A 14698-nucleotide genomic window follows, 5' to 3' on the forward strand; every position below is an offset into this window, starting at 1 on the left:
CCCGGTGTGGTGTTCGAGGTGGGACAACATCCAAGTATACAGTTCGTCCTTGACACATTCCTGGCTGATGCCCCCAAATGTCGCGTGTTGTTGAAGTAAGTGAGTATAATTTTACAATATTCAAGTAAATTCAAGACGGGAGAGACATGACATGGGCTTTCACAGTGTACCCTTGTTGGGAATCGAACCCGGCCCTTTAGCGTGACGAGCACCCCCACGTGTGAAGAAGAACTTGATTTCCTACAGCTTTCTTGACTCATACACGTTAAAACAAACATATAATTGTTCCCTCAAACGAATAACAAGTTTCTCGCGTGTAAATGTTTACTTAGGACAATGTTACAGGGTTGCGAATATTTGGCGATGGAACATTTAATCTCAAGTTTCAGATCTGATCTCGCTTGCAGACGCATATATACATTTTGACGTCCCTATGTTGGTTATGGGATGTTTGGAAATCCGTTGAAAAAATGTAATCTAAAGAAGTAAATTGACACGTCTTCACGAAACGACATGAAAAAGTAAGATTAAAAGATTAAATGTGTACTATTTGGTTCTGAATAAAATGCTCCACAGGACTAATAATAAAGCTACGTTGTGTACAACAACAGTTATGGACGTACAGCGTTGAGAAACATTTAATACTATATCAAGAGTACAAACATACCGTGTGAATGTTGAACCGACGTAAACTGATCTCTGATACGCCTTGTTTGAACGACTCACATCGACCCCACCCGCATGTTGTTTAATTTTGTTTATTAATGTCTAGCCTTGTCAGTGTGAGACGCATCTGGCACATAGCTGATTGTGGTGTTCGGGCAATCTCCTGCAGGTTCTTGTGCACGGTCATGACGCACATCATATGTCGCCAGTGTGTTCTGAGTGCTGTGATTGTATGTGGTGATTGTGAACGATTGTCGAAGTGCGATGCTGAGAAATTAAATTCTGACTTTAAAATCTTCAAGTGTGTGTTTACAGACTCAAACTATCACTTTTTGCTTCAATACACATACGTTTTGGAAATGCTACCATTATTTGTGCTTCTACAGGATGAAAGGTATGGATCTTCAAATACATGGTCACCCAGAGCTTTAAGTCTTCAATCTGGATTCTGATCCAGATTCACTATAATCGTTTGTGCATCTCACTCTGATGGAAGTCTGGGTCTTCAAATAAATGTTCATCCAGATTGATGGTCATGATTTTTGCGTATCATGATGATGAAAGTTTAAAGAATTCAAATCTATGCTTATCCAAATTCATGGTCATCTGTGTTGATCACTGCGGATATATATTTCAGTTTTCGGAATGTTATGCTTACCAGGATTCACTATCATCTTGTGATCTTCTCTGCACAATGTGTGTTTTGGGTAATCCTTTAGGATATTGTAAGAGATGCCTCACTGTCGTTACATATGAGTAAGTACAAGGGTAAGTACATTTACGTTTCGAGGTGAATATTCTGTACTGATGGCAACATGATGCCTACCTCACACATATAGAGAGAGAACCCACTTCTTTGACTCGTGGTGCCATATGCTTCCATTGATGAATGAACTACAGAATACATGAAACCTCTTCACCCAACGTCGGCCTGGCACCCAATGGATAATATTCACAACAAGTGCCCTGCAAGTGTACATAGCATCAGAAATGTGTTGAGGGTGTCTGTTGTTGTGCTTTTGTAATCACTGAATAACTCGACCTGTCACTCATTGGCGTGATCTAACCACGTGGAAGTATAGAAGGACAATGCCCTACAGAATAGGGTGCTCTTCCAGTCTACGTCTAGACCTAAACTTAGACATTGTCATTGTGTAATAATGCTGCTTGACTGACTAAAATTTAAATGAACCGTCAAACGAATGTAATGACTTGCAAACAGACATGCTGAGTTCCGTACTTGACCCCCCCCCCCCCCCCCCCCCCCCATTGATCATTCCACCTCCACCCCAAGTAAATATATGAAGTAAAACAGCTGAGAATCAAGTAAAATTATCAATGATATACAAATATTATATATCCACATCGTTAAAGATACAAACTTATACATTCACACGCGAAGTAATTCCCATTTCGTGACAGGGTGACAAAAGTATACTCTTCACCAAAAAATGAGCAACATAAATTATTTGTAAATAACATGTGAAATCAAGTCACAAAGCTCCAATGATCCGCCAACAAATTGAACTGTTTGCACCAAAATATCCAAGGGTAGGAGAAAGATTCCCCGTACAATAGAAGGATGAGGTGCGCCCAAATACAGTCATGAAACATCTACAAAATAATATTTGTTTTTTAAGAATAGTTGCGCAACTATGAAGTCACTCCATTGCCGCTTTTATGTGTATTATGACGTCAGTAATGGAAAATCTCCGCACGTTTCACTTTAAAAGAATAAGTAAATGTGTACGTTATGATCCACTTGCATCCCCTCCCCTCATAAATAGATTTAAGAAAACATCAATGCATCAAACATATTGACAGTATCAGGTTTCCTTGAAGATGAACGTAAGTGGAGTCTGTCTCACAGTCCCTGAACATTTTTTCTCTTCCGCCCAGCTCTTTCTGTAATGCAAAAGCCGTAAATGAAGCAAGTCTAGATCTTCGCTGGGCTCCATTTAAATTTAAATGTACTTATTTGAATCTATTAAACTTATATATTTCCAGAGACAAAGTAAGTATAGCAGTTGCCTTGTGGCTGGTGGTGGCTTGTTAATAACACAGAGCCCCCGACTGACGCCGGGAGGTACGACGATGCTGTAATCTTTCCTGAGACACATGAAAGACATGTGCGTAAGTATCACCCGCCTCTAAATGGGTAGCTCCAAGCTGCACCTCCATCACCTCAGCATCACCTGAACCCATAAATTCCAGATTCAATCCTTTACCGTAATACTGATGTAGACATACGAGAAAGAACGCTTAGTGATCTCTGACATTTTGGCAATGAAAACCTTCAATTAACTTTGATTCAGCAATACGATTGAACTAGTGTCTGGTCTACCTCAGCTGTAGGGTGCCAAATGTTTGCGTCAGACATTATGATATTGGGTAATTCAGTTGTTAGGAAAAAACATTTCACATGTGTTCACACTAGAACTCATCAACATACTGGAACACCAAGCTTCGCCTATACCTGTTTTGTTTCTTGGCACAAAACATGCAGAAAATGTTTGTATCGGCGACTGTGTTAGCGTGACCTACATGAATAAAGAACAACAACCGCTATGTAAACATATACTTACACGCAGAAAAGAATACTATGTTATCTTGGTGAAAGAAGAACACCGCACGTGTAGAATGAGGTTCTTTCATTTGGCACGTGCAAGAAACAAGGCAGAAACAGCGGAAATCGTAATAACGGCATGTTGTAGATTGGAATATTTTATGATTTCTGGAATATATATCTTTAACATGATATAATTGTAACCCTGATATGACTTCTCAACTATACGTGTACGGTGTGTTATAGGAAGTAACGTCGTTATGTAACACATTTTCCAAAGGAGCAACGCTCCTGGATAACATACACAGATGATGAGGACAAGATCTGTTAAAGATATACAGCACAGTACAATGTTGTATCAGGACTGGGAACAAAGGGATTCACAATGCGTCGGGGTACACATAGAGATAACAAAGTGACAACTGAGAAATGATTGCAAGATATGTATAACTTATGACTTGTACTAACGAAATGAACCCCATTGAGGTCCAATGAGAAAGGGGTTTAACGGTGCTCGTTTATGGAGTGTAGAGGTACTGGTAACATTGCTATATTTCACATTTTGAAAGGCACCTTCTTGTATTTACCTAACTCAGTATCGTAGCATTGCCCAGTTCTTACATGTAGAACATCTAATCATACGAGAATTGGTCAAATAGTTCTTAGCCTGACTAAATTTCAACTAAGGGCCATAACAAAGTGAACTAGTAAATGAAGTACATTTTTTTAGAAGTTCCTTGCAAGTGTATTTGGTCTGTTGAGGCCGGTTGTACATTAGGGACAGCCAGTTAAACGTGGCATGGACACAGAAATCGAAAAGAACGAGTACCGAGCATTGATCGGGTTTTTGTCATAGAAAAGTATTCCCTAAGAGATGCATGACCGCATGTCACAAGTGTATGGGGATAAGTGCCCCAGCTTTTCCACTGTTAAAAGTTGGGCAGCTAATAGGCTGGGAAAACAAGCCTTGATGATGTCCCTTGGTCTGGACGTTCCTCAACTTCTATCAGTGAAGACACAATCAAGGAGATAGAAAAACTTAAACTATCAAATAGACGTATTACCATTGCTCAACTTGAGAATGACACAAGGATCTATTGAAACTATTATTCATGAACATTTACAGATGAGTAAGATATCTGCTCGTTGGGTGCCAAAGTTTCTTACGTACCACCAAGGAAGGTTACAAGAGGATAGGTTCCAGAAATCTTCTGAACGTTTTTGAGGTGAAACATGTTGTTTTCGGCTTACTGAAAAGTGTTGATTTTAATTACTTTTGATGATTATTTGACAGTTAGTTCTGCATCCTTCGTTCAATGTCGTCATTGATTTCCAACGTTACGTCATGTCTGACTCTGTTGTTGAGAGAGATTGCAACGGAATATCATTGCAGTATCGGTAATAATGATGAGTGTATTCAATACTAATACGTTGTTGTGTTCAAAAACCTATGTTCAAGCTGACACACGATCCAACGGTAACTGTTTGGCGATCCGTCCCAATCCGATAGATGCAGTGACGGTAGGTAGGTAAGAGGGTGTGGCATCGGAGCATGTTTATATTAGGGTGGTCTGTTTGGTGTTAGGATCGACTGACTTGAACGAAGTGCCACTTACAAAGAACTGTTGCTTGAATGGGATGATAAGTAGACACAAATGGCAGTGAATTAAAAAAATGTATTCTATATACATCACAGGAAATAGTATCTGGTTGAGTGAAATTCAGCGTATCCATTGCCACACATTCATTTCAGCAGGTTCGTTCTTGTTTCTACCGCAAACAGAAATAAGAAATGAAAGACGTAGTATCAGACTTATATAATGTCCATATTCCTCACGTAAGTTGCATATTTTCCAGATATCATCAATCTATTGTTGCACTTCTGATATGTCAGACTGACCTGGAGTGTAATATTCCCGTGGACCTTTTTTAGAATGTCAATAAAACAAGCAGAACAGAATTGTTTGTGTAATCATATCAAGTATCAGACTTCAAATAAAACAAACTGCATTATGTCTCTGAAACAACACACGCGGTAAACCTCCATTGCGTCTCCGTGGGTTTTACTATGTAAACGTGGTCTTTATGGACCGCTGCTGAGTGGGTTCTGACTGACCCGAGGCAAAATGCTGCTGTACGGAAGAGATACGTTATATTGTTTTGACCTGAGATATCCCCGTGTTGTTAACGCTCTTGCCTGTGCTAGTAGCCCGTAATGCACGGTTGCCCTGTGTTCATTTCAGTGAAAACAAATAACAGCGCTTCCTTGGAAAACCATCAGGCATCGTGTCAAAACAAGCCACTTCCATGAATCCCGAGGCTGTAAACAAAGGTGGTTATCCAGAAATGTTTCTTTTCGTAAAATTTGCCTTTGATCCGAAACAAACTAGTTCTGTCAAACATGGTCTAATTGGTAATGATGATGGTGAGGACACTCTTTTCCATGATGTTGCCCCTAAGGTTTAAGAAATATCACTTTGATTTAGCATCCCTCAACTAACTTCAAGAATTTATAAGCACCCTAATTTAGAGTCGTTTGTGCTGCTCCTTATTGCCTTTGTTTTATTCACAGTTCGAACGTTTTAGGAGTGTTACATGATTTGTACAGAATTACAAAACGTATACTTACAAAACAAGGTATATAATCTGAAATAGTTTCATATAATCAACATATTGGCCTGGTCTGAAGATTTCGTTGCATAATGTAAAATTATACAGAAAAAAAACTCTTTTACTACGAAGATTTCAAATGCCAGATTCCAACTTTTCTGTTACTTAAGTCAATTCCACTATATTGATATAAAGGCTAAGAAATATCTGCTAAAAGTAGAGTTGATATTAACAAACGTATCAAATACATGTATGTTTAATGATCTTGACGATATTATGAACAATAATCCACGACGGCAAAAGATGTTACACATTCTGAGCATTCAATCCTCCTTCTAGTAGGCTATAGCTCATACGATCATTTACTATCGTTGACTCACACTATAATCTGTATAATGTAAGTGTATGTTGTGTACCACTGTGAGTGCTTTATGGCGAAATGTAGAACATGAACCCGAAAGACACGATTGAGCCCTGAATTCCAATTCCAGGAAAGTAGAGAATGTTTTGTGTAGATAGGTAGATGTGAAAATAGGGTGTCACTGGGAGGCTTCAATTGAGTATAAAACACATTGGTGTCCCTGATTCCGGAGTAAAAGAACACGGTCAACGCTTTTCTTCAGAAGACGAAAGCAAATATACCAAATCCAATGGATTCGAAAGCAAAGCAACTAATTCAGATCTCTGCTTAGGGCAGACTTTTCAAGACAGAAACTAGATTCCTCAAATACTAAGCACAACTCAAGGTTGCTTTAAGGTAAACGTCGAACGCGTCCTTCGCGAGTTGTCGTTATGTATTAAAAACAGAGGACTCATTAATCTGTACCTGAATAAATTGTTTATTGTGCAATATGGATGCAAACAAGATGTTGTGCTAGTGACGTGTGTAGAAATGGACTTCATTTAGACGCATTTAGGTCACGTACTTATTTGAAATTGTAGGATGACTCGATGGCTGTCTTGAACTTCAACGTTGTATTGTGTTTTGTTGTACGACGTGTTTGACTAAAACAATGGTCATGACCTTAAAACTGAATGCAGTTCTCTTAACTGACATGTCATTTGTGATTGTGAAAAACATTTAGTTGACAAAACACATGTTCTGCAATATACAAATGACAAGCATAACGCTAGCTTGATGTGGTTTGACACAGCAGATAAAATGTACTTAAATAGTTCTTATCTATATAATGGCGGTTGGCAGTCCCTATCAAATCCTTCCAAGCATGGCGCAGTAATTTCCCAATTGTAATTACAATACCAGGAGGCATCATCAGAGGCTGTAGCAATTTAAACCTCTTTCAAATACATCCGATAAAAGCGAACCTGAATGGAACACCAGCAGTAATGTTGTACTAGTGGTTTATCGTATTTAGACTGCTTGGAACCTCTAACACGCCCTGATGACGGTCATACATACAGCAAACGAATAAATCATTTTTATACCCACTCTGAAATGGCTCTATTCAATCTTGCAGTTGGGTAATCGTACATTTGCCTATAGACATAGGAGATAACGGGAAATGAAGTATGCATGGTAATATTCCCCATAAAGGCAAAGTTTTTTGTGGCTTGGAGCTTGATGTAGGAGGATGTATTCTAGTGTTTGAGATATACCCAAGGGATTACCTAAGTGTTCTGACCCTAAAGCTGCATATTGCCTTTGGGAAAATAGTCTTTGACAACGCCGAAAAGATATAATTCTATTAAATCAGGTGGTATGTTAGTAGCTGGCATTAACTATCAATAATTACTAAAACTGTTACATACTTTGAACTCTACCAGTGCTTCAAGTAAACCTTTTGACCGATGAACATGAAACTAAAAGGCGTCTGGAATACTAAACATAATTATATTCTATCGTAAAATTATTACCACTTTTAAACAATATTCCTGTTCAACTTACAACAATTCCATTAACAAATGTTCACAAAAATGTATTTATCATGTATTTGTTTCAGTGAAAATATGTTTAGAAGCATATAAACTTCCCCTTTTGAATTAAATATTTTATGTGCATTGATGTTTAGTTCGGCAGTGGATTTACCTTACGAGATTTCTATATATTGTTAATTAAAATATATATCACTAAACAAATTACAATCTCACATGTTGTACACAAGTTATGGTAGATGCTTTGGTTACGTTTATTTCTCATGAAGAATCTACAGCGGAACATTTAAGGATAAATATTTCATAAAAGAACATATGTTCACGATTTCTTCTGCTTGTTATTCATCTGGCGTAAACTCAGTAATATACTTGTCACATACCATACCATAATCCCTATGCATAAAGAACATTACAGCAAAATAAACATTATGAGCAAAGAAAACACATCCGTTATTATCAAAGAGTTATGTATGACACTCAATATCGGGCCGAGGGACATGCAAGACATACTATACACATAGACTACTAAGTAACTTCTAAGTAACAGCTAAGTAACAGGTGTAGGTTCTCGAGAGATTAGGCGCACTATTTGAAGCTAGGCGAGCATTTTAAATCGTTTACCTCAAACTTACGAGTGTGTGATATTTGCAGATATGTTCGCGTTTCAAGAAACCACTCGTATTGAAAAAACATAACCACTTGCGAATACTATACATTTAGTTAGCCGAATCTGTGTGAACTTGTGTGAAGATATCTTCTAAGCAGATGGACATGAAACGAACTAAAAACCATCGATGAGGTGAAAATATTGACAAACACATAAATGGCTTCCAGGGATTTGTTTGACTCCATGGAACATGTTAGAATGTTTAGCTGACCTATGGGAGCATCGCAATCTATAAAGGGCATGGTCATGTGATCTGCACAGCTGGTCTGTGGTGATTCGTAGGGGGAAAAAATACAGAAAGTCTACACAAGACATGCTCGAAATTTAACATTCACTTTCATCATTCAGTTCGCCTCCTCTTTGATTTTACTTTCTAAAGGTTACCAATGAATTTATGTCGCTAGCTTTATACAGTCAGCATCTTGCATGTGTGTGCTTACTGATCACTGATGGGAGTTCGGTAACAGAGGCTGCTTCAGAGGCATGGTGCAGTCTTTTTATCGTCCGTCATCACCATAGGATCAGTCATGACGAACATATGTCTTCTCAGAATCAGAAACAAAGTAGTACAGAGGTTTCAATCGCAGACATATTAAGTTTCATTTATCAAGTGACATTTTATTTGTGTCTCCGTATAGAAGACCCCAAGCCCCATTGCCCAAAGGTCATTTCGAGACAAACATCGCTCTGGTCAGCCGGTCGTGTGCGTGTGATTGGACAGGACATCAATAGGTTAACGATGACAGATGACCATGGTTACATTGTTAAGTACTTACTGGCTCATTTAAAGTAACGTAAGCGTCGTCCAGAACAAGTATGCGGGATATTGGCACGTCCGACCTACGAGTTACGGTCATTTGATTGAACAAGGGTAAAAAGCTCTCTCTGCATTTACATTCACAAAGTGAAGACTCGATGAACTTAAATGTTTAATAATACAGGAACACCGCATGGGTTACAATGACATTACCGTTCAAGACAAATAGATAATCAATTCTTGCTTAATTCAGCAGTGAGTGAGTGTGTTTCTTTAATCCCGATTTGTATTATCACTGTCAGTTTAGTGTGGGACAAATAAGTACTATTGGTAGTATTGAACGTTTAAAAAGTATTTACATGTACATGTATTGAAAGCGTCTACCCCGAGAGCGGAAGGTCCGGAGTTCGATCCCCGGCTGCGTCATACCAAAAGACGTAAACAAAATGGTACTTATTGTTACCCTGCCAGGCGCTCAGCATTAAGGGGCTAAAACAAGGACTAGTCGGCTCGGAGTCAGTGTACTGTTTCTGTGTGGCGTATTCATGTTAAATTGCGGCATGGTATATCAGTGGGCTAGCACTGTAAATCGACATCAGTCCGGACTAGTACAAGCAGCCACACACACACGTGCAATAATCTTGAACGCAATGTCAAACCCCATATCTCACCTCACCTCACATCTATTGAACTAACCATGTCTCATTTCCATTTGCTTCCTCTTTTCAGCAATATCAAGAGCAGTGATGTTGTTTTGGCGTCATGCTGAGACGTTCCATTGTAGCGACGTCTTCGTAAAAGACCTTCATGGCGCAATATGCAATCGTTTTGCCGTAAGCATAAAGAACCCAATCGTGAAGTGGCAGTTAATTTATTTATGAAATGCTACAGCCTGTCCGATATGCCTTTTAGTCTCTAATTCTCAGCTGCATCGCTGAGCGTTAAATTGACTTGCAATATAACACAATATAGTACTAGCTGGGAATATAGACAGCTTGAAATATTCTGGGCACATCAAGAGTTTACACAAACAGGTTTTGTTACGAACAGCTATAATAGTATCACACTACGTGTTTCTTGAGGCAACAACTGCTAATGGTAATATTTATACAAACTGTGTCTGGTGATGGCTCTCTACATGTGATCATCACATCGCCGGGTCTCGATATTTGCAGCAAACTAGTTGCATTGTCTACAGTGGGTATATGTTTTTTTTAATAATAATTGTTCAGTGAATACTGTACAGTAGTGCTGTCAACAGTCTCGTAAGCAGCCCGTCACGGTTTGGGTTGACAACGTATTCTCAAAGGCAAACGTAATTGGTTTTTTTAATCATATTTTGTTTGGAAACACACAACTTAAAACGTCTGTCTTTACTGTGAAACGTATTTTTTTTTAGGCTATTCCCACTAACGGAATACTGTTTCCTGATTGGCTGATGTTGTTTAACGTCGCTCTGAGCTATATTCTAGCTATATGACGGTGGTCTGTAAGTAATCCAGTGATTGACATCATGAGCATCGACCCACGCAATTGAGATACGATAACATGCATCAAGCTAGTCAGCGAGCCTGACAAACAGATCCCGTTAGGCGCCTCTTACGACAAGCACAGTCGCCTTTTACAGCAAGCATGGGCCGCTGAATACCTATTTTACCCCGGATCTTAACGGGTCGGCTGGTAATAGAATGGACGGGGTTGCGTTGCATTATTGCGTTAAGCTGTCACTGATCTCGCATTGCTGTCCACATTGTTTTGTTTGCAGCCTGTGAAGCTTTTTTTATTGAGGTTCCTAATTGACTTCAACATAACATGTTTTGGGTTTATGTAGGTATAAACGTAATATACGGTGTTGCGGATTTACGCAAAGTATGTACACCAATTCTGAAATATAACAAATCGTTTTGTTGTCAAAGTTCATGGAGACGTATAGTATTTCAATTCAAGGAATAAACAACCCTGTTCCAGTAATCAGTTATGTCTCATGTTACAATTATCACTTTGCCGATATTTACACAATGTAACTATGTAACGAAAGAACGTTATCTAAACAACAGATGTTATGAAACTAAACTGCCAATGCTGCTTCAGTGAACCTATATTATGATTGTAGAGAGTCTAGGTTGTAGTCAAACAGACATGGCTATATAGGTTTCAGTGTTTCCACTTTGTTATCAGTGGTCCTGAAAAAGGTTGTTTCATCGAATCTGTGTTGTGGTGAAATTGACACGACAACGTTGTTTCAATGAGTCTGGGTTGGGATGAAATTGACCTGACAACGTTGTTTCAGTGTGTCTGGGTTGGGATGAAATTGACCTGACAACGTTGTTTCAGTGTGTCTGGGTTGGGATGAAATTGACCTGACAACGTTGTTTCAGTGTGTCTGGGTTGGGATGAAATTGACCTGACAACGTTGTTTCAGTGTGTCTGGGTTGGGATGAAATTGACCTGACAACGTTGTTTCAGTGTGTCTGGGTTGGGATGAAATTGACCTGACAACGTTGTTTCAGTGTGTCTGGGTTGGGATGAAATTGACCTGAAAAACGTTGTTTCAGTGAACCTGGGTATTGATCAAACACAACAATGTTTGACCTTTTAGCCTCTATACCATTTTCTACTTCAACCATCACATACGTGTGAGGAAGAATACTAGCAATAGAATACTATTAGAACCTATACATACAAACGAGTTGCTACGATACCATTAGAAATTTGGTGTAGAGACATGACACTTCTACTCTTAATTCATCTTATTTTTGCATAACCGATATTTTTGTCTCATAAAATTAAACATGTCAAATTAGTTTTGTTACATCACCAGCAGCGTAGCTGACGTCGTACAGATATAAACAGAAGAGGAGGATCAGCGAATGGTTTCACTCAATCAAGTATACAGTACTCCCAATCCTATTAAAATGTTCCTATATTTGTTGTTGTATCCCATCGTTCCAAATGCTAAATAATATCTTAAAAAACCGTTCACGTTTATTTTAAGAAAACATTAAAAGCATCTGACGGTTCTTTGGTATGCAATGTGGAGTGACATGCGTAAGAACGAGAGGTTTACGAATGAACAGTCTCTTAACTCTGAGTGAGGAAACCATTTCGGAGTGATTTCACTTTCACTGGATGAAGAGATTATTAAACACACCGAAAGTGCTACTTCCCGATAAACCGACATTTGTTAGCCATTCCTTTGTTTCAAATAATCAATCAAGAATTAGTATTTTGAGAAACATCTTGAGCTACCCTAGGCGGCACCTTTAAGAATTTTAAAAATCACACAGCATGTTCCTGTACCTCATCTACACGAACCACGGAGAAGATCGGAAGAACCTTGCCTTCGGTTTCTGTGTAATTGTTTATAGATTAGAAGGTAACCGAGCACGCTGCTAGCAAAGGGTAACATCATCGAGACTCCAAGAGTGAAACTTCGATGTCGTAAATCGGATTTACTCACCCTTGGGAACTCTCAATCATCGGAGGTTGGAAAGAATGTTGTTTATCTCACGCGTTCAAAATGTACAAAAAATAGCCTTATCTTCGGAAATGTAAGAACACTGGTAAAGAACTATTTAGCTCAAGTTCTGCTGAATAGAAAATGTTTCCCTTGAACTAAACGATTGTGTTGCCGACATGTCTATGACATAGGAATGAATCTAGGTGTACTTTTCGACATTGGGCGGGGTATTGATTCTTATCGAAAAAAGTGGTTGGTTTACCCTCAGACAGAGTTCACGTGTCAGAACTTACTATCGCACTGGATGTTTTCTGATGAACTGATGAACCAAATATGCTGTGACGGATACAGAGGAGCCGCACCAAGGCACCTAATAGTGTAAATCCACGTAAAAAAGCTTACGATTTCCATAACTATTAATTGTGTTCCCAGTGTTTATAACAGCTCTTGCCATCATTTAGAGGAATTTGTATCATGTGTTATATTGTTCATGATAAACACACGAGTGAGTGAGTGAGTAAGGTTCTATGTCGTTTGAAATGGCAGTTCAGATATATCCCGCCATGTCAGATTAATGGCATAATTCGTAGATGTCCATCACATGAAACCCAAGATGAGTGTGTATTTTATAGTGCTGATCAACCAATGACTGTAATCCGGAAGATGTCGCATTCAAACCCGTGATCGGCTGATCCTGGCACGTCTAAGGGCTATAATTCTGCAAAGCGAATTGCGACACCATGTGCACAGTGCCAACCATTCATTAAAATGGTGCGCTAATATTCTGTTCTAGATTGTTGTTGAAATGAACCACTATTTAAGATGATACGTGACAAAAACGATTGGAAACAGTTTGCTGTGTTTTCAAAGAACATTAAAACCACTCCTTCGTTCATGTGTTCGTATATGACCCGGCGATTAGCAATCGGTGGTGAAACAATAGTGGTTATAGGAAAGAGAATAGTCAGACCGCCTAGCCCGAAACTATTGTCATCGAGTGAGTTTATGTAGACAGGCTGGAGGGGACAGTCATACAAATAGCAACTTTTTCAATCGTCTTGATGAGATGCACATGGTCTTCGCGAAGAGAGGATACATATCCACCATGTTATATACACAATTTCGGAAAACAATGACGTGAAGATAATTTATTATTAGTTTGTTGACGTCAAATGTTGGTAGTTACTAGTGCTAAAACGACGTTTGACGATGGTAAACATAATACGTGGCCTCCACCCCTGTTATACATATGGAATTTTAGACAGATTGATCATACGAAATCTCTGTTAAAAGATGAAAGCTGTAAGGCTTTATCATAAGCATGTGTTTATCAAAGAGTGATGGTACCTCAAATGTTGTGAAATGTAGACACCAAAGGCTGGAGCTGCGGGGATATTGCTGGACATTCTACAGGGAAAATTGACTACTGGAATGTTGACGTCATCCCTCGTGTCATACAGTCATGTGAATACTATATTGTCACTCTAAGTATTTATGAATAGACATGATTATAAACAGATGAGACAGTTTCACTTGTATATTTTATTTCTAGTTCAAGAGGGTAAATCAGTGGAAGGAAATTGGTTATTTGACCATTATTGAACGTTATCAGATCATAGATATACCTGAAGCTAACTAAGGGTAAACATCTTGCCCGAATTCCTGTGTTCAGTTTTTGTCATTCCGAGCAAAAATTCCGATTCATATGCATAAAGAAAAAGATCAGCAAAGAGGAGAGCACAATTGATACCCATGGGGATGTCAAAGACACCGGATAGGATGTGAAGGCGAAATGACGTGTCATTAGTGAGCAATCAGCAACTGTCGGGAACCTCCAAGTGGTACTTACCAGCATCCCAATCCATGCAGAAGTACATGTATCTACACTAAGCAGTCACATTGGCCATCCAATCGCCTTAAAGACAAGCATCTGGTGCTTGGTTATACCCCGGAGGCCCCAACAGGAACCCGAAGAAGATGTGGTTCAAAATACCTGCTGCGGGGGTTGTTGTAGTGCTGGAGATAGAAAAAAACAAATAGTGAGTAAGTGAGTGAATATGTTGGATTTTATACCACTTT

At 38.9% G+C, this 14698-nt stretch overlaps 1 protein-coding gene across 1 annotated transcript in view; it reads right to left on the minus strand.

Moving 5' to 3' along the window:
* Positions 1-14487, minus strand: part of LOC139476115 (glutamate receptor ionotropic, kainate 2-like) — a 128739-nt gene extending 114252 nt beyond the window's left edge. Inside the window, exon 1 of the mRNA XM_071259378.1 lies at positions 14469-14487. The gene's annotated coding sequence lies outside the window, so the exon portion shown is untranslated. The remainder of the gene's footprint in view (positions 1-14468) is intronic.
* Between the last annotated feature and the right edge of the window lie 211 nt (positions 14488-14698).

Source organism: Haliotis cracherodii, unplaced genomic scaffold (genome assembly GCF_022045235.1).
Source record: "Haliotis cracherodii isolate W230 unplaced genomic scaffold, xgHalCrac1.p SCAF_3, whole genome shotgun sequence".
Taxonomy (NCBI): domain Eukaryota; kingdom Metazoa; phylum Mollusca; class Gastropoda; order Lepetellida; family Haliotidae; genus Haliotis; species Haliotis cracherodii.